Source organism: Acomys minous (genome assembly GCF_964271855.1).
Source record: "Acomys minous genome assembly, chromosome: 1".
NCBI classification, from domain to species: domain Eukaryota; kingdom Metazoa; phylum Chordata; class Mammalia; order Rodentia; family Muridae; genus Acomys; species Acomys minous.
The window spans coordinates 68,949,491-68,970,524 of record NC_140483.1 but is presented as its reverse complement, the minus strand read 5'-3'; the positions used below and the strand labels follow the sequence as shown (position 1 = coordinate 68,970,524).

The window sequence follows — 21,034 nt, the reverse complement described above, 5'->3', positions numbered from 1 at the left end:
CTTTGGACTGCTATTTAAATGCTGAGCCTTGGTTAATAAGTGAGACAATGTTTGATTGGCTGGGCTCTTGCAAGGCTTTTGTGACGTGTGAGTGGGCCAGAATCTTCTGGAGCTATCACTTGCCTTAGTTTACCTTTCATGGAGGATGTGACAGCATCCTTGTCTCCTGATCCGCTCTGGGACTGCCAGCAAATATTAGACCAGATGTGGTGGCAGATTCCTGTAATCCCAGCATTTGAAGGACTGATGCAGAGGCATTGTTCTGAGTTAGAGGCGCGTTCCAGAACAGCCTGGGATGCACAGTGAGACCCTGTAATCACAGCGAGAGGAGGAGGGAGAGCGATGGGAAGGAGGAGTGGGGGAAGAGAAGGGGAAGGGGAGGGTGACACCAGGAAGGAGAGAGAGAGAGAGAGAGAGAGAGAGAGAGAGAGAGAGAGACAAAGAGCTTGGTCTAGCATGCACAAGGCTCTGGGGTCCTTTCTCAGCAAGGGGGAGGGGTGGTGATACTAAAATACTCTCACCCCCCAAAAGGATGGAAGATCCAGTCTGAGGGCAAGAATTTCAGCTAGCACTACTACGGCCTTCCTCCAGTGCAAGGAAGGGAGTGGGAGGGGTCCCGATCAAAGGAAAACAAGGTGCTGACTAAGGGATAAATTAGATGGCTTTAAAGATACTGATTTTCATTCAGAAATTTAGACCCAACAAGATAGGAAAGATGTTTACTTCAAATTTGACAAATACAAATAGTCAAAGCACTATGACTGCAACATTTATGTAACTCATGATTGTCTCTTGGTTCTTCCTGCTGCATGTAGTTTATTTTATTCATGTGTAATAATATAAATGTATATGTTTAAAAAAAGAAACATACTAAAATAATAATAAAATTTTTTAAAAAATCATCTAGCTTGTTCTGGCTAGCAGGCAGCTCTCCCTGTTTTTCCTACGGGCATAGGGAGAACCAGGAGGGCACAACCACCGCACAAGCATCGTCTGCTTCCACATCCATCTGGTTCCATCACCGTCAGAGGCAGTCCTGAGGCGGGCAGATGGGCTGTGGAGGTCCTTCCTCGCCTTCTTTTGCCTTCCCCTTCTGAGCTCCTCCAAAGAGACGCTGGCTGGCACACACAGACGCCAGGATGAGACCTGCAGTTAGCGACACTGGTGCTGCCAGCTCCGGGCTAGAGGCCTGAGCTAAGGCCAAGAGCAGTTGGCTAAGTCCAGCCAACTGGCCTTCTCTCCGTTCGCACCACCTGTTTCCCCTCAGTCCAGGATTCTAGAAGGTAGACATTCATTTCTCTCCAGCGGAAAGAGCACAGAGAGAAAGAGGACCTAGCCCCTCCCCCAACATGGGGGGAGGGGGGTGGGGGGAGGGGTGGGGGAGGGGTGGGGGGAGGGTTGGCTGTCCCTTCAAGCAGCTTTGAATATAGTCAAGCCAGCGAACCCTGAGCAGCTCTTTTTCACTTCCAGAAGGAGCAACTGCTGAAGCTATTGTTCAAGGGTTAGGGTTAGGGCTTGCCTAACATGCCCGAAGCTCTGGCTTCCATCTCCAGCTCCACATAGATGAGGCGTGATGGTAGAGATACCTGCAATCACAGCACGTGAGAGGAGGAGGCAGGGGGATCAGAAGCTCAGTCATTCTTGGCTGTGTGGTAAGTTTAAGGCCAGCGTGAGTCACATGAGGCCTTGTCTCAAAAAGAAAAAAAAAACAAAAAACAAAAAAACAAAAAAGGAGTTGCCCGGGTTTCATAATCTGTACCCATCGCGTGCCTTCTGCCATTGCTAGATGAGCCATGCACATCTGTGGGTAGGGTGCCTTTTAGCTGTTGTTTAGCAGAATAGAAAAGTCTGGAATCAGTTGAATTTAGAGTGGCACGCCTTGTCAGCAAGAAGGTCTAAGAAGCAGAAATGAGGAAGTGTCTGTCCAGTTCCCCCAAAAGAACTTGGAACAAGGGCCTGGAGTCTCGGTGTGACTTGTGCCAAGATCTGGCACCCTTGGCATGAGGCACCCACAACACTCCCTCAGCACGTGGCACAGCAGAAGCAAAAAGATTCCAAAGAGACAGCTCTGTGCCTTGAAGTGGCACGTGCCTTTAAGCAGAGGCAGGCTGACTGCTGCTGAGATTCACATAGTGAATTCCAGGCTAGCCTGGGCTATGTAGTGAGGCCCTGTCTCAAAAAAATTTTGAGGGGATAGGGGGGAAAGCATTGTGCCTCTCTCCCTTTGGCTGTCAGACATGGACCCCAAGGAATTGGAATTTCCCAAGAAAACCCACGTTAGGGAAGGAAAAGCTAATGCCTCGGCAAGAGCAGAGATTTTTCTCTGGGCAACAGGTTTCACAAAAACCTGACAACTTGTTAGGTCTCTCTACAGGAGAGAGCGAAGCTGAGACAATGCTGGGTCAGTGACAGGATCACCCCTTTCCAGGAAAGCTTATATGCACACCTCTTGATTTCTATTTAAACCCAAACTTCACATCAGGTCCCTGAGGCTGACTTTGTGTGTGTGTGGGGGGGGAGGGCGGGGGGTGTCTCTGGACCTTTTTATTTGCTCTTGTGTCAGGGTTGCCAGGGCCCGGGCTGTGACCCTCATAACTCCAGTAACAGCGGGAGTGTCCCTCTGATGGAGTCCATGGCGGGCAGGGATGGCAGGCAGGGCCCTGGTTATTAGAGCAAGAGACAGCATGAACACGCATGGTGAGCTTTGAGACCGCACAAAACCTCTATTCCTTGACATTCTGGGCCTTTTCTCCAGGTGGTCTAACAAGTTGAGCCTCTACCCTCTCCTCCTACCCATCAACCTGGTCGCTCTTTGCCCCCTGTCCCACCACGGGATAAGCCCCAGACACAGTTAAGTCCCCAGGTGAGCTGATAGTGGTTAGTCATTCAATAGGCGTTAACTTCGTTAGTTGGTCCATAAGCACTCTCCCATACATAGACTGGTCTTTATACACATGCCTTCTGCCAAGAATGCTCTTCTTTAAGACATCGTATCTGAGCAAGGAGTGCAGCTCAGTGGGGACGAGCTTGCCTATCATAGACACACATGCGTGCAAGCCCCTGGGTTCCATTGCCAGCACCACAAATACAAAGATTCAGAGGGCTGGGAAGATGGTTCTGTTAGTAGAAATACTTGCTTTGCAGGCCCAAGGACATGAGTTTAATACCCAGAACCCACATAAAGCACGTAGGAACTATGACCCACTTGTCATCCCAGTACCAGCAAGGCAGGAACCCACCCTTTCTGCCTAGCCAACTCAGTGAGTTCCAGGACAGTGGAAGACCATGCCTCAAAGGACTACAAAGTGCCTACCCTTCCCCCAACCCCTGCTCTGCCGTGTGGGGTGTGTGTGTGTGTGTGTGTGTGTGTGTGTGTGTGTGTGTGTGTGTATGTGTGTGTGTGTGTGTAGATATCTGTCTCAACCTCTGTTTCTGTGTCTCTGTGTTTCTGTTTCTCTGTCTCTCTCTCACACATACACACACACACACACACACACACACACACACACACACACACCAACCCATATACCACACAAAGACAGGGAGCTAGCAAAAAAGAAAGGGAGGGAGGGAGGGAGGGAGGAAGGGAGGGAGGGAGGGAGGGAGAGATCCAGTGAGATGGTTTATCAGGCTAAAACATTGGCTGCCAAGTCTTATGGCCTGAGTTTGATTCCTGCCCCCCCTCCATGATGGAAGGAAAGAACTGACCCCTACAAGTTATCTGGCTAAAGCATGTGGGTGCACACATGCCAGGTGAACACACAAACTCACATGCATGCACACACATACATATAAACAAACACATAAAATAAGTAAAATGTAAGAGAGGAAGGGAAAAGAAAAGAAAAGGAAAGGAAAGAAAGCTAGGACCATCCAAGACACTGCTCATCTGCTGAGTTCCAGGCTCAGGTGCCCCCTGAGAAAAGACAAGACCCACCTACAACAGGGCCCTCCCTTCCCTTCCCCCTTCCATCTCACACCCCCTCTCCCCTCACAGTGTCAACTCTGCCCAGGAACAAAAGTACACCAATCAGGACACGCATCCCAGAAGAGAGGACCTGGCCTTCCACTTAAGCTGAGCAAGGGAGGTTGGTCATGTAGGCGGAAAGGGGGCTTAAAGAAAACAGAAGCTTGAACCAAAAAGGCAGATCGGTAATTCCAAAGTTTCTTTTCCTTGTAAGATGGAGACAGTAGAAAAATACTGGTATCAATTTAGCATCAGACTACTGCAGGCTACCTTTTATGTGAAAGGATTAACTCTGGGAGAAGCCTCATTATCAGGCCTACGGAAGTTGGCCGCTGTTTCTCTAATCATTATTTCTCAGAAGGCAGATAACAGGCTCCTTGCGGGTGGATGACCTGCAACTTGAACAGTTAATTAAGGCTGGGAGACGCCTCAGTCAGGAAGGTGCTTGCCTTGGGAGCATGAGGACCTCAGGTTTTGTAATTCCAAGAACTGAGAGATCCTGGGGGCTTGGCGGCCAGTCAGTCTAGCCTAAGCAGAGCTCTCCAGGCCAGTGAAAGATAAAACAGCAAACAAACAAACCAAACAACCCCCAAACCCCAAACCCAGGACACACATGGTGAGGGCAGGGTGGGGGGCTGGGGGGTGGCGGCACAGCTGTCAAGATGGCTCAGTGGGTAAAGCATTTACTTGACTTGCAAGACTGCCTGCCTGCCTGAGTTCAATTCCCAGAACCCATATGAAGGTTGAAGGGAAGAATAGCCTCCTCTGGCTGGGCTGGAGAGATGGGTCAGAGGTTAAGAGCACTGACTGCCCTTCCAGAGGCCCCAGGTTCAATTCCCAGCACCCACAACTATCTGTATACTCCAGTTCCAGGGGATCTGACACCTTCACACAGACATATATGCAGGCAAAACACCAATGCACATGAAAATGAATAAATAATTTTTTAAAAAGAAGCCGGGCATGGTGGCGCACGCCTTTAATCCCTGCACTCAGGAGGCAGAGGCAGGTGGATCGCTGTGAGTTCGAGGCCAGCCTGGTCTACAAAGCGAGTCCAGGATAGCCAAGGCTACACAGAGAAACCCTGTCTCAAAAACCCCCCCAAAAAAAAAAGAAAAAAAAGAAAAAAGAATAGCCTCTGTGAAGTAGTCCTCTGACATCCACACTGTCACGTGAGTGCAACCCTAACACACACATTCACACCATACACAGACATACACACACATGCCCACACACACACACACACACACACACACACACACACACCACCACCACCACCACCACCACCATCAACATCAACAAACTGGATAGCCCCTGAGGAATAAGATCTGAGGTGGTCCTCTATATACACACACAGTCACAGGAACGCACACACACACACAAGACAAATTGTACTTTAGAGACCACATCTCCCTGTGCTGCCCTGGTTGGTCTGGGGCTCATGAGTTCCATCAGTGGATCTTTCTGCCTCAGGCCTCTGAGTGTCTCGGATTGACAATTAGGACTTTTCACAGCTCCGAGTGCTCAGGGACTTGGCTGGGCTGTAACAGAGCAAGGCACTCAGTGATTACCCAATAAGCATTAATTGAATAAGTGGATCAATCACTCAGTTACCACGTATGCAACACTGTGCTGGCCAGGGAACACATTCAAGTAAACAGCAAGGGGGAGAAGAAAAAGTCAGGCCAATTCTCCCAGGCTGGGGAGCCTGCTCAGTGGGCAATGGTGCTTGCCTGTTTGAGGTGAGGACCAGGGTTCAGATCCTCAGCAGCTACATAAAAAAGCTTACTACCCGCAGGTGAAAGTCGCTCTCACTGCTCATCAAAGATGCTTCTCTTTACAATAGAAAACCACAACCGAAGTGCAGAAAACAAGTGATGATGGGTTGCCCAGCCCCCAACACAGCCACCTACCACACAACTCCTGCATCCAAGGCTCAGCAACAACATGGACGGGGCTGTGGACAGAGCCAGAGGACCTGGTGTGAGACTGTGTCTCCTAGAAATGACAGGGATGCTTCACTCGTTATCCGTTAACAGCATGGCTGTCTAAATAAGACCTGAAGAAATACAACACCAATAGACATGCTGAGAAGGAAGAAAGAAGTCTCATGGGGCCCCATCTATAGACAAAGAAGTAGAGGCAGCCAAGGAATGCCGACGGTCTTCCCTAGGGATGAGAGTCCTGATTGGTTATTTAATACCAAATTGGATAGTCAGCCCTGAGATCATACACATATGAGCAACACTATATATTGAGGTGAATACATGTAACAATGCAAAGAAAAGAGGCCACGATTCACAAGTGGAACAAGTTGGGGGTGGGGGGGGTTAGAAGGGAAGAAAAGGAGAAAGTGACTCAGTTATATTTTAGTTTAAAATAATTTTTAAAAGTTGGGGCGGGGAGTGATGTAGGAAAACAAGAGGTGTCCTCTGGTTTCTTGATTGCACATAACACATGCACGCACTTAGATACACACTCATACATGTACACATGCATACACACACACACACACACACACACACACACACACACACACACAGAGACACACACACCCTGAATTATAGAAATGATCCTTCGAAGTATCTTCTCCCTTTCATTTCTATTCTGGTTTCAGCCTCTCCAATTGTGCTGGCGAGTTTTATGTCAACTTGACACAGGCTGGAGTCATCAGAGGGAAGGGAGCCTCAGTGGAAAGAACGCCTCTGCTGCCTCTGCTGTAGACAAGTCTGTAGGGCATTTTCCTATTTAGGGCTTGATGGGGGAGGGCTCAGCCCCTTGCAGGTGGGGCCACCCCTGAGCTGGTGGTCCTGGGAACCATAAGCAGGGTTGAGTATGCTCAGGAGAGCAAGCAGCATCCCTCCATGGCCTCTGACTCAGCTGCTTCCGGGTTCCAAGCCCACTTCTCTGCCCTCACTGATTTTGATGATGAACTGTTAAACGGAACTGTGAGTTCCTCTTTCCTTCCCAAGTTGCTTTTGGTCATGGTGTTTATCACAGTAACAGCGACCCTAACTGAGACAACCAATCTAGCCCCATATTTTCTTTCTCTTGCCCTCTCCTCCCTGGCCTTGCAGCTGCCCAGCCTCTGCCCACTGCAGGGCCCTCATCTCTAACATGGGTACCTGTGCTGCACCTTCATTCTAGGGCATCTTCATGACCCTTTCGCCAAGGCCCTCAAGGTTGGAGGGACCTTTCCCTCGGCCATCTGTCCATCTCGGGCCCCTGTTCCTCATGTTCAAGACTCCAGATGTACCTGTCTGAGCAGACCCTGGACAGAGCTCTGCCTACTCTTAGAGGCTTTGGACTGACGGTGTGATTGGCTGTCCTTGGACATCTGTGGGGGCCTCCTTGCCACCTCCCAAACTTGCTACTCTATTGTCTTTGTATTTCAGTGTGTGTGTGTGTGTGTGTGTGTTCTGTATATGTGTGGTGTATGTGTCTATGCATGTGGTGTGTGTGTAAGCCTGTGTTTTGTGTGTGGTGTGTGCATTTGTGCGTTTGTGCTGTGTGAATGTATTTGTGGTGTGGTGTGGTGTGTGTGTGTGTGGTGTGTATATGTGTGGTGTATGTGTCTGTGAATGTAAGTCTGTGTTTGGTGTGTGTATTTGTGTGTTGTGTATATCTGTGGTGTGTTGTGTCTGTGTGTGTAAGTCTGTGTTTGGTGTGTGGTGTGTGTGTTTATGTGTTTGTGGTGTGTGTATGTGTGTGTGGTGTGTTTGTGGTCTGTGTATGGTGTATTTGTGGTGTGATGTGGTGTGTGTGTGTGTGTGTGGTGTGGTATGTGTGTGTTTGTGTGTGTGTGTATGTGTGTGTATCAAGCCCAGGACACTGTGTCTTGTACATACTAAGAAGGTACTCACCACTGAGCTACACCCCAGCCACCTCTGTTTATCTTGACCACAGTTTAATACTGAATATTTCTTTTCCTTGCCCTATTCTTTCCCTCCCCGTCCCTCTCTTTCCCATGGTTCCCTTCTCCCATCCCCCTCTTCCTCCTCTCTTCCTCTTATTTCCCTTCCCCTTCCTTCTCTTCCCCTTCTTTTCCGTTCTCATGCCTCTTCCTCCTCCTTCTCCCTCTCTTCCTGTTCCCATGTAGCCCAGGCTGGCCTCAAATTCTCTGTCCTCCTGCCTCAGCCTCCTAACCAGCCGGGATCACAGGAGCACAGCACAACACTTTCTTTTGCCCTCTCTAAACACACCAAGCTCCTGAGTGATGGAACTTTGTCCCTCTGTCGCTGTCCTGTGTCAGGTGCCCCTGGAGTAGAACCTATGAGCAAGGCTTGCTGGTAGACCAAACAGCAAATGTGTTCTGGACAAATGCTTCCCCCCCCCCGCCCCCCGGGAGTTCTGTCCAATGGCATGTGACTTCTGATGATGTCAGGGCCCCAGGAGACAGTGCCTTCCATCCTGTGTTAGGGACCTTATGCTCTTGGCCATCCCACTGCCTGGGACATTCAGTGTCTGATGGTCTTGTCCCCCAGGTGCCTTAGATGAGAGAGCTGAATCTACTGAGGGTTAGTCGGGGGGAGGGCGGTAATCTGGGCTCAGGGCTCCTCTTTAAGAAGTGGGGTGCATCAACAGAAATTCTCTGAAGACACCCCCTGCTATACTTTAGTGGAACATCATGACTGTGGTGCCCAAAATAGCCAGGGGTGGGGAGTGTTAATCTAAGCACTTGGGAGTCTGAGGCAAGAGGATGAATAGGAGGAGGAGACCATCTCAGAGTTGTAAGGGGAGAAAAGATGAGGAGGGAAAAGAAGAGAAAGGCAGGGAAGGAGAGGTCCAATTTAGTCCCTTCGATAAGCCATTTACTGGGCTGACATGGGCTCAGCTGGTAGCATGTTTGCCTTGCATGCACAAAGCCCTGGGTTCCAACGTCCCAGCACCACATAAACTGCGCATGGTAGAACACCCCAGAGTGCTTGGTTATAGGCATACACCATTTGCTGATATTTAAAGCTGAGTTATTTTGTGTAGCCAAAGGTGGAAAGGGCAACCAAGGGCTCCTGGCGTCAAGGTGAGGTGGGGCAGGCACATGCCTGAGGCCCAGAACACCGAGTCTTCTAGGCCTTCACTAGAGCTTTTGGAGAGCTGCAGGTGTCTGGATTACTAAGCCTCACTCCCACCTGGCCTTGGGCTCCCGGCCTCTTCCCAGCTGCCTTTGGTGTGTGGCCTGGGAGACGGTTGTGTACAACTTCATGCCTCTTCTGCCCCCCTCCTCTACACTCCAGCCTGTTGTCTTCCCCCAACCCCTGCTCTTTGTAGTCAGGTTCGCCCCCTCCTCCTGTGCCTCCTGGTGCCCTTTATCTTGGCTCCTTTGAGCTCCAGCCTGGCATTCTGATCTCCTCTCTCGCAGGGGTCTTACTGCAACATAGACACTTCACACTGCACCCTAGTGCTGCTGGAAGCCACCCCGCCAGAGCATTCCTTCCTGAGCAGGAGGCAGCAGAGGGCGGGGCCACAGGTGTGACTTGGTGTGTGTGTGTGTGTGTGTGTGTGTGTGTGTGTGTGTGTGTAGGGGGGGGCAGGGCTGGAAGACAAAGGTACCCATAGGAATGCTATCCACTTCCTTTGAGACAGTGTCTCCCACTTGCCTTTCAGCTTATTAGTTAGGCTAGGCTGGCTGGCCAGTGAGCCCCAGGGACCCACCTGTTCCCACCTTTCCAACCCTGGGGTCACAAGCTTTCTAACAGGGTCTGGGCCTCAAACTCCAGTCCTTATGATTGCACGGCAAGTACTCCACACACTGACACAGGCCCCCCCTTTCCCCCTGCCCCCTCCCCCTTCCCCCCAGACTTAGAACACTTACCTTGTCAGAACATTCTGAAACACCCTGTATCCTGGGGGTGGGGTAGGGGGAACGGGGCAATAAACAAATGTCCCAGGGTTATCCTATAAAGTGGACTGCCAGCTCATCACTTCCAGGAATGTGTCAGCATTCTTCCCTTACCAGGATCCCCGAAGGGACAAAGGGCCCAGAAAAGCAAAACCAGGAAGCAAGAGTTGGCTCATGAGAACAGTGTGTTGGTTGACTGGGGGGAAGTGCAATAGCCTGGGCAGAGCCTTGTCTGGGTTCTGAGGACACCTGGGCCAGATCCCTACCCAGACTGTTACAACTGCACCTTACAGGGAAAGCAGGCTGGGTCTGTCCAACAGCCTATGAGGGAGAGGCGAGGGCTTTCCAGAGACTTCACTTGGGGAGGTGTCCCTGGAAGGGTGGGGCAGCCTCCGGACCTTGGACTGGGTGTTTTGATCCCTGGGGCTCGCTGCCTACCTTCTTCTCTTATAATTATCTTCCCTCTGGGGCTGGGGAGCAAACCCTTGTTTTATTAGCAAGTGTTCCACCACCGAGATGCATTCTCAGACCTTATTATTGTACTTTCTGTAAAGATGGGTGGATGGAGGCACACGAGGGCAGGCATGTGCGTATAGTGTGAGGTGTTGGTGTCACACTTATGGCCTCTTCCGTGCTGGCAGGAGTTAGTCCTCTAAAGCTATAGCCCCCACTACGTGTGCATGTGTATGCGTGTGTGTCCTTTGTAAAAATCAGATTTTTAAATTGTATTATATGTGTATGAGAGTTTTTCTTGTATGTATGTCTGCACACCATGTGAATGCCTGGTGCCTGAGGAGGTTAAAAGATGTTGGGTCCCTTGGAATTGGGAGTTAAATGTGGCTGTGACACACCATATGTCCTGGGTCCTCTGCAAGAGCAGCCAGTGCTTTTCATCACTGAGCCAGTCCCTGAATATATATAATAGGTTTTAAAATAAAGTCTGTGTAGTCCTGGATATCCTGGAATTCACTGTGTAGTTCAGGCAGGCCTCAGACTCACAGAGATCCATCTGCCTCTGCTTCTGTTGCTCTGACCCTCCTGTTTTTATACAGTGCGCAGGATGGAGGCCACGTCTTCATGTACGCAGGCGACACTCTCCCAGCTGAACTATATCCCTAGCACCCCATAAGCCTGCACGGTCTGTCTGTCTGTTGTCTCTGTCGTCTGTCTTTACTCTGTCTCTGTCACTCCTCTAGGTTTGCATAGTGATGGAATTAATTAATTAATTTAGTGTTGCTCAAGTTTGCCTCAAACTCCTAGCTCAAAAAAATCATCCTCCCACGGCCCCCTGAGTAGCCGGGACTACAGGTGTGCACCACCACCCCTAGCCACAAAGTGTATTTAACGCAAGTCCAAAAACTTAGCAATGCAAACATAGGGTTTAATACTCCACTCTGCATTTTAAACTTCTCTTAAAAAAAAAACTAGACTATTTAGGAACTTGAGGGTCACTTCTTTATCATAGACGAGTCCTGCCTTGAGAGGCCAGCAGTCTTACCACAGGCTCTGCCTATGCCCCTGGTTGCTGGCCTGGTGTCGCTCTCCCGGCCGTGCTAGCGATCAAACCCCGACCAGTGCACTAGATCTTCAGCCTCTCCATCCTTTACGTCTAGATGCCACTAAATTGCCAGGTTGGTCTTTAATTCAAACTGTTCTGCTTTAGGCACACTGGGTTGACACGTGCTCTCAGGCGTGCATGGCTCAGAAGCCCAGTTCTGTGGTAAGGACAAATGATTACCCAGCCTTATCTCCCTTACTCCTTGGGGTCATCCTCTTCCCACACTGATGCTATCTGCATCCCCAGGGGATCCCCAGAGGAAGTCTAGAGAGACTAGCCACATCAGTGAGCTCTGGGTTTGATTGAGAGAGCCTTCATTCGTGCATAAGGGAGAACTGTGAAGGATTATTCATGGTGACCCTCCACATGAACACACATGCATGTGCCCCTACACACACAAAAAAAAGAAGAAGAAAAAAAGAAAAAGAAAAAGAAAAAAGTCCATTAAGATTCATACATCTCTCTCATATTTTTCTGTGGGTGTAAAACATACATGTTCAATGACAGGAATGAGTTCAGATAATATTCACACGGACAATGGACTCTGTAAGCTCTAATGAAGATCAAAGCCACATCATTTTCAGGATGACTGACACAACCGGAGATAATCACCACCACTCCCACCCCAGCCCCCACCCCGACAGACACACAGTGAAATGAGCTGGCCTGCTGTTCTCTCTTTTCTTCTTCCAGGAGCATTTGCATTCTCTGTGGAAACGTGTGTGTTGAGTGGTTGTCCGTAAGCAGCATTCTTCCATAGCCTCTCTCTTCAGGGGTCGACGTTTGAGTTCCGATCCTGACTTCCCTTGAGGATGGACTGTAAGCTATAAGCCACACCAACCCTTTTTTTCCCCAAGCTGGTTTTGCTACATGTTTTATCACAGCAATAGAGATCAGACCCAGACAGTATGTGTCTTGGTAGCTCTCTATTGCTATAACAAATACCGCGTGGTTACTGCTGCACATTGCGCCGCCCTCACCTCATCCTGTGTGCATAGGAAAGCAGCATCACACCATTTTGATGCTTTCTGCGGGTGTTGGAGCAGTTCATTTTTGCTGGCGGGTTAAGGAACTAAAAGGCATGTAAGTGCTACCAGAATCTTGGGAGTCCTGGTGGAGCTGCCATGTGACACGGGGGGGGGGGGGGGGGGCAGGGGGGGGGGGAGTCAGGGTTTCCTCTTAGGCTCTTAGTCTCACTAATGAAATCAAAACTAAGAACAGATTCAAATGGGATCTCCATGGCAATTTGGTAGAGTTCAAAGAAAAACCACAGGGCAGATAAGCTGCATGCCACAGCTTCCCAGAGAAGGAAGACCGTAAGCCAGCACAGAGGTCGCCACATGGCGACAGGCAGGAAGGAAGCTTTGCGAAGAGTCAGAAAGCCCAAAGGACCAAGGAGTTTAAACACATTTGTAGGCTCCAATCAGCACACCGTGCATGAGTGCGCGTGTGCGCGCACGCATGCGTATGACACAGAACAGAAGAAATGAACCCCCTTAGCCTTTCTGAGTTAGAAACTGGGAGGGAGACCCAGCTGAGCCAAGTGGCAGCTTGAAGGGACTGCACCAGGAGGTGGGGACTCTGGTCAAGAAACAGCTTACTATTTGAAGGTACATTTGCCTTCCACGGGGATCTCTGGCCCACAGAGGCCACATCACCACTAACGATAGATTCCATTTATATTTTGGCACAGGGGCTTCAGCTACTTCTTGCATGTGTACTTTTGTCCCTATGCCCAAGGCTGAGTGGCATATTTACCTGCACAGAGACAAACTGCCATTTCATCTGCTGTCCTGGTCCCCTCTATTGGTTGAAAAGCCATCAGGCCAAAAGACTTCCTGAAAGTCAAATGGTATTGGCACGCCATCTTGCCACAGCCTCGGTCTGTAGTAACACTGGGCCCTGTAGAAGATGGCCTCGTGTGAAAGGAGACAAAGGACAAGGATTGTGACCATCGTTCCTACTCCAGGGAAGGCACAGATACAGAAAAGTCAACTGAGAGAGCCAGCCGGGCACTGGGGTAAGGCTCAGGGGGAGGGCACTCGTGGGGCTCTGTGAGGTCCTAGGCTCCACACCCAGTACCAATATCAAGACCTACAAATTCCTGTATTTTGGGGATGGCTGTAAATTTTCCTTTTTAAAGAAGTCTTTTATTGTGGGTATGTGGGGTGGTGTGGGGTGGGTACGGGGGTGGGGACTAAGGACAAATACTTGAGAGTTCCCCCAAACAAAATGTCTTTTAGAATGCAGAGGTTAAGCCAATGTTGAACTAAATTTTTCTGCATTGTCATTTGATGTTATCCCCCCCCCTCTGTTGTGTGTGTGTTACAGTTACATGCATGTATGGGTGCCCCTGCACATGAATATGTGTTCAGAACCAAGGCTGCAGTGAAGTCACGGGGTGAAACATGAGAGAGACTACTAGAACACCTTGGATCTGGTACATATTTGCTTTTGAATCAATTTTTGGTTATGTTCAGAAACGCATTCTGTTAACTCTACATTCAGGTAAGTGAGCCCCATATGGGATTGTAACTTACAGATTTAAGAAATTGGGTTTTGAAACATGATGTACAGTAGCCATCACACACAGGACACTCTATAGATGATTCCTGGATCTTCATCAGGGTGGCCACGTTCTGTCAGACCCCATCTGATGGTGTCGCACCCTAGGATCCAGTGAAGTGTTGGTTCATCTCCCTCCCCCCTCCTCCTCTCCCATCTACAGCCTAACGAGCTGCACGGTTGGGCTCTGAGACTCGTGAGGTCTGGTGGCCTCTCCTCCACAAGCTAAGCCTGCTCTTGTACCACACGGTCTATCTGAAAGAGAGAGAAACCTGTTTTCGTTACAATCCCAAGTATGGGATTGGGATGGTCTTGTGAGAGAACAGGGGAGGTTAGTCCACTAGAAGACCAACCACCTCGTGCGGGAGCTTGATTGTTGCCAGCTGAAAAGATCCCGTGAACAGACTCCGGGAGGAGATATATAAATGAGCCCAGAACTGGAGGTGGGGCCTTTTGGAGACTTGGGATAGTTTTGGCTGTTCATCGCTCCACTTCAAGAGGCTCCTAGAGAGAATCGCTTGAGGGAAGGCTTCGAGGCTCTGGGCTCCTGCTGCGGTTCCGGGTTCTGGTTACTCCAGGTTCCAGAAGAAATCCTGCTGAGTATGCCAGGAGAATCGTCCCTCGGAACTGATATCCTTACGGTTTTGTTATTGTGTTCCTTAATCCTCTCTTCCTATTGTTTTGGTTAGTCGGCTTATAAGTGCCGTACGCTCGGTTAATAGGTTATAATAAAATATATTGGTTAAGAAAACTGAGCCTACATCTATCTGCTGATCCTACTTCTCCATGCACCTCGTAGCTGACAACCCAGGCTCCTGCTTCTTGCTGTCTTGCTTTAGTCTTGATCCCTTGTAGCTGGAGGCTGGAGACCCTGACAAGAGGAAGTTTAGGAGATGCCTAAAGGAATGGGAGAGACTGTATTAAAAGCACCGAATCCCACTGTTAATTTTTGTGACCCAGCACTGGACTGGGAGGGTGGTACACAGCAGTGTTCAGTAGGGGCTCTGTGAATGAATGAATGGAAACAATGAATGAATGAATGAATGAATGAATGAATGAATAGCATTAAAACACCTGGAAAGGAGGAGGGAATATGCCTCAGCTGTCTTCAGCTTTAGTCTCTGGGTCCCTCTTTCATATGCTGAGTGGAAAGTCCTGGAAGGCTCCTGTATAGAGTGCAGTGTAGCCCGAGGGGTCATAAACCAGAAACCTTTGGCTCCGCACACAGGTTCTGTCTCAGTTCCGAACACATTGCCCCTGTCTTATCTCTTCTGCCACTTTTCTCTATCCCTCTGCCCCTGGGGTCTGGGAGGTGCAGCGCAGCTCCTTTCCATGGCGTCCGTAAAAGGCTAGAAAAGCCAAGTTATGGGAACACGGAAGGAGAGGAGCCGTCACAAGGAGTCTGGTTGAAGACTCATGCGCTGTGAAGGAGGAGTCCAACACAACTGGCATTTGCTTCAGGCCTGTTCCCTTCCCATCTGTGAAGCTGCAGTGTTCTAGGACACCCACTGGCACTCTTGTACACAGTGGCAAATATGTCCTAAGCCCCGTGTGCAGCCGGGTGACTCTTGGTTTGCCTTATCACCTCTGGAGCCACCCTGTAGCCTCAATTATCAAGGGAATAGTAACAGAGGCGAGGAGGGCCCATTAGAATCCAGTCAGCAATGGAATTATAAACATTTCCAAAGTCCTGTATACTGTCACAACTAAGACACTTAACTGTGGCTCTGAGACATCTACACCTATACTCCTGGGGTGCCTTATTCCCTTCCTTGGTGCCTTGCCTTTTCTCTTTTCTTTTGGTCTGTCTCGTGTGTGTGTGTGTGTGTGTGTGTGTGTGTGTGTGTGCGCGCGCACGTGCATGCACATATGTGTGGCCTGTGTGCACATGTGAGTACGGAGGCCAAAGGTTGATGTAAGGTATCTTCCTTAATTATGTTTCAACCCTAAGTTTTTGAGACAGGGACGCTTGCTGAAACTGGTGCTTGCTGATTGGCTAGGCTGGTTAACCACAAGCCCCAGTGAGCTTGCTGATTGGCTAGGCTGGTTAGCCACAAGCCCCTTGTCTCCTTTTCCCTCATGCAGCAGCAGCAGCAGCAGCAGATGCCTCAGATACTAACTTGTAGATATATGTGCAGCAAACACTTTACTAACTGAGCCGTCCCTGACGCCCTTCTTTCTATTTTTTTCTTTCTATTTTTTAATAAACTCCAGCTCTGCTTTATACTTTGCTCACTCTGAAATCCTTTTCTTCATCAAAGCCAAGCACCCAGCTTTATCTGAGGGAAGGTTTGTAAAAGATTACGGCAATTCCCCAGGCTGCAGAGAGCAGCAGCACAGAGCTTTGCCTCCATGCTCATGTTGAGTGCTGCGAGATAGAGACCCAGAGAGGGCACAATGTGGCTGGCGTTGGCTACTTGGCTACTTTGGGGGTTTGTCTTTCTTCCACCCTTCTCTGTAGGCTCAATTTTCTTATCAGTTATATTTTATTATGAACTTAGTAAACTTATTATAGCCTACCTCCCTAACAACCCAACTAACACAAACTATCAGAAAAGGATATTAAAAAACACTACAATGAAACCTTAAGGATTTCAGTCCCTGGTGTAGTCAGCAGGATTTCAGCAGACCAGCAATTCCACCAAAGTTGCTGCTGGAATCCACATCTGGGATTAAAACAAAAGCACATTATAATATATATACAAGTGACTCTGGATCCAGAGGATCTAACACCTCTGCCCTCCATGGTCACCTGCCCTCGTGTACAAACTCATATGCACACACGTATAATAAAAAATAGTGTATCTTAAAAACAACAAAACCCCCACATCAGCAGACCCAGTCCCACTGTGTTGGGTTCCAAAGGGCTGGGCTGACACTAGAGAATATGCCTTTGACCAACTTCCCAGGTGAAGCTCAGCCTGTGGGTTTGGGCCACATGGACACTCTCTGGGGGTAGAACAGTGGACCAAGAACAGTGAGAGTGTTCTACTCTGAAGTCTATGTGTGACCCAGGAAACCCACAAAGCTCTTTCTGCCTTGGTCTTTTTTTCTCATTCATGAAATAACAATCTTGAATTTGGTCATACTAAGAATTGGACATGCATATATATATATAATATATATGCATATATGCATATAAATATATTTGTAAAGTACTTGTCATAATAGCTGCCCTACAGTCCTGGCAGTAGCAAAGAGAGGTTAACATTCTGTTTGTTTCCCTCTTTTTACAGCCCAAGGAATTGTGTCACCACAGTGGGCAGATCTTCCTACCTCAGTTGACCAAAGCAAGACAACCAGAAACAAGCATGTCCAGAAAAGCATTTCTCAGGTGGTTATAGCGTTGATCACATTGGCAGTTGAGATTAGCCACGGCATCTTACAAACGAGGCCATTCTAGTTACCAACTTGGGAAAGCCACAGTTTCATGGTGGAAAGGATGGAAGTTACGCTGTCAGACAGACCTGGCCAGAAGTCTCTCAGATGTGAGCTGAGGGGGCCAGGTTTGCCCTAGCCTAAGGATTTCCCAGACAAATGACTTAACACTGCGAGTATCAGGAGAGAACTGAGGAAACCTCACCTGTCCACGTGACCTGCCTGTGACCTGCCGTATCCGTGTGACTAAACGGATCTCGGAGAGAGCTGCAATGGTTTGAATATGGAATGTCCTTTACAGGCTTCTGTCGGGATTTGGGAGCCCACAGATAGGCTTCAGGGAAGTCACTGGATCTTGAGAACTCTGATCTAAATGGGTTGATGCACTGATAGTGGCACTATTAGTAAGTAGTGAGACAGGAAATATGACGTTGGGTGCTGTATCTTGCACTGGCTCCTTCCTTTATTTTATTTTATTTATTTATTTTTATTTTCCTCTGCTCTCTGTCGCCATAATGTGAGCTGTTGTGTTCTGTCCCCGCTTTCTGCCTTGACTTACTGAGACCTCTGATACCATGAGCCCAAACTAAGTCGTCCTCATTTGTTGTTGTTGGTACTTGGTCACCGTGAAATGAAACCATCGGACACAGCAATAGACAATCACTAATAGTTCACCGTTCGTAGCCGAGAGAAGCGCCCAGAGTTCAGAAGCTCAGAGGTCATCTCTGCTCTGTGTAACACATTAAGGAATGACTCCCTTTGACTTTACTGTGCACGCGCATGGGGATAGTGAACGCTTGGGTGGTGTTGGACATGCGTGTTCACAAATTAGATCAAATGATAGAGCAGTATTTGGAAGATCACTGGTGAAGCGACTGGGTAACCAAGGCGAACGCGAGCCCTCTAGTGGCCATGAGTCCAAAGCGCAGCGCGGGTCATGCTGGCTCGAGGGCCCTCAGGCTTGCTGAGAGTAGGTACCTATGACGTAGGATGGAGGACTAGACCAATAATGGCGCTCTGGCATCCTTTGGTTTAAGAGGGATTTCTAGAAATAGCTTTAACAGAGTCAGAACCCTTTCTCCCTCACCTCTCCTTAGCAAGAGGGGCAGGAGAAGAGGGTGACACACGGGGCTTTCCCAGTCCTCCACAGATCCTGGAAGCTGCCTCTGTAGTCAGGATTAAACCCTAAACCTCAGAGGGCGGAACAGCTGGCTGACAGGAAGGGGAAATGGAGAAAGCCGAGGCTCTGGCCTGCTCACCTCACCCCTGTCCTTGTTGACCGGCCTGTTTGCAGCCAGGTGCCTCGCTCTCAGCCCTGGCTTCGCGTTCCCGTGGCTGCTTCTCCTCAGAGTCCTTTTCCAGCCTCTTCACCAGACTAGGCTGGCTCCCCAGGAAGCTCTGTACCCCCTCATCTCGGACCTTGGAGCTGTCAGGCCTGAATCCTCCATCCTATTCTCAGTAGCGATCTTCAGACTTCCCTTAGGCCCAGCTGGGCGGCCAGAGGCAGGAAAGGGGAAACCTGTTTAGCCCCGCCCCATCCCTTTCCGCAGATGTCCTAATGGTTTTCTCTCCGAGACTTACTCATCCTGAGATGCTGGCGGCTTGCTTCTGACCTTATTTCTTGTTGGGGGGGGGGGTGAGGGTACATATATGTAGAACATTTATTTCTTGTGTGTGAGTGTGGGCATACACACAAGGGGTCAGTTCTCCCCTTATGTGGGTCTGAGGGATTGGTTTGGGTGAGTCAGGCTTGGGAGCAGGGCCCTTTATCCCCTGGGCCACCTTGCTGTGTTCTCTTTATACTCCAGAACACAGTGACTGTTTGTTCCTAGTCTTCTAAGTTTCCGTTCTTTCTTTTCTCTGGTGCTGATGACAGAACCAGGACTGTATGCAAGTGTTCTGCCAGTGAACTACATGCTAACCTGATTCTGTTTTGTTCGGAGGCTTCTGATTCTCCTGTCCCCACCTCCCCAGTGCTGGGAGTGTAGGTGTCCCATGGCACTATATCCAGTTTATGTGGTGCTAAGGGCGAGACCCACAGCTTCATGCGTGCTAGGCCAGCACGCTACCAACTGAGCCACACCCTCCGCCCTCATGCTTCCTTTTAGATCTCTGTTCTAACTATGTATCACTGCTGTTGCGGCACCAGAGCAGCCATAGGTAGCATGCAAGGGTATGTATGTCTATGTGCTAATAAAGCCTTATTTATAAAAGCAGGCAGTGAGCTTTAGTTTCTGATTCCCAGCCTAGCATATGAAGTTTCATGTAATTATTCAGGAGAACACACACTTAGACTGGCATTCTGCTAACTGAACCGTGTCACTATTCTGGGCTTCTTAAGTCAGGAGCAGGCGTCGTTTGAAAGAAACAGAACTGAGGAAGGAAAGAAGGAGGTGGAATTTCTAATCCATCCACCTATCCACTCATCCATCCATCCCCTCATCCATCCATCCATTCACCTATCCACCCATCTACCCATCCATCATACATACATACATACATACATACATACATACATCCCCCCACCCACCTATCCATCCATCCACCCATCCAACATATATTTTCTAAGGATTTATGTCTGATGTCTGAGGGTGCAGGTGTAGAGAAGAGCCTCAAGCTGGCTGGTTCTTTAAGGATGGAGTGGTCCTCTGTGCTAATTGCACTTTGGTATTTAGAGCTCAGTAATAATAAAGTATCTATGGGTGTGTGTAAACCTCTCAATGTGAAAGTGGCCTGGCCCCAACCCCAGACTAACTACCATAACAGCCACCTCTGCCCTACAGGAAAAAAAGAAAAGAAAAGCCCAAGGTGAGACCACAAAATCTCACCAAGTGCAGGCCACCTTGGAAAGCTCCATCCCCAAAGAAGGCCTCTATAAAGCTTTCCTCCTGCTCAGTTCTCTGCTGCTTCTTGCCCGAGCAGAGGCAGCCATGCTCCTGAGTTTTCCCCTCCTAGTAAGTCTCTCGTGTGAGGTCTGTTGTGTGGCGTGACTTTGTGGCGTTCCTTGGCTCCTGACTTCCAGGATGCCTTTCTTTTCAGAGCTGTAACACTTGCACTGGGGAAACCTCCCCCTTCGGAACTGTACCTGCCCCTCAGAGTTGCAATGCATCCATTGGGAAAGCCTTTCCCCTCGGAGCCGGAACACTTACAGTGCATAGGGTAGGAGAGGGCTCTTTCGGAGTGAGGGGGAGTTGGGAACAGCCTTCAAGAACACTAAAGCTTGCTGCAGGATTGGGGTAGAGCAGGAAAAGGTGAACCAGAGAAGCAGAGATGGAGTCTCAGATTAGGATTAGGATTTGCCTGAAAAGCTCAGGAATCTGTTTTCACTCCACCTTTTCCTGCTCCTGCAGTGCAGGAGTGTTGCACTGGACAGGAATCTTTAGATGGTGTTGTAGTTCTTCCTATGACCCCCAGAGGGCGCGCCAATGCTTCCTTTAAAGGGTGTATTTCATTTATTTATTTATTTATTTCTGTTTTTTGAGACAGTGTTTCTCTGGGTATCCTTGGCTGTCCTAGACTCCCTTTGTAGGCTAGGCTGGCCTCAAACTCAGCGATCTGCCTGCCTCTCTGCCTCTGCCTCCCAAGTGCTGAGATTAAAGGCATGCACCACCACACCTGGCAAGAATTTTTTTTTTTTTTGATATATAAAAGTCATTCCAAACTCCCTTGAAAGTGAAGTCTTGATGGTTCCCTCTCTCTGTTTCTTATTTTCTCTCTTCCCTTCACT

General features: G+C 49.1%; 1 long non-coding RNA gene across 1 annotated transcript; it reads left to right on the top strand.

The window, feature by feature from the left end:
• The first annotated feature begins 61 nt into the window (after positions 1–61).
• Positions 62–17,739, top strand: LOC311598480. Its single transcript, XR_014779547.1, has 6 exons — positions 62–312; positions 956–1,283; positions 1,471–1,652; positions 13,058–13,384; positions 13,696–13,872; positions 17,166–17,739. It is a non-coding gene; the product is annotated as an uncharacterized lncRNA (long non-coding RNA).
• Positions 17,740–21,034: the final 3,295 nt, after the last annotated feature.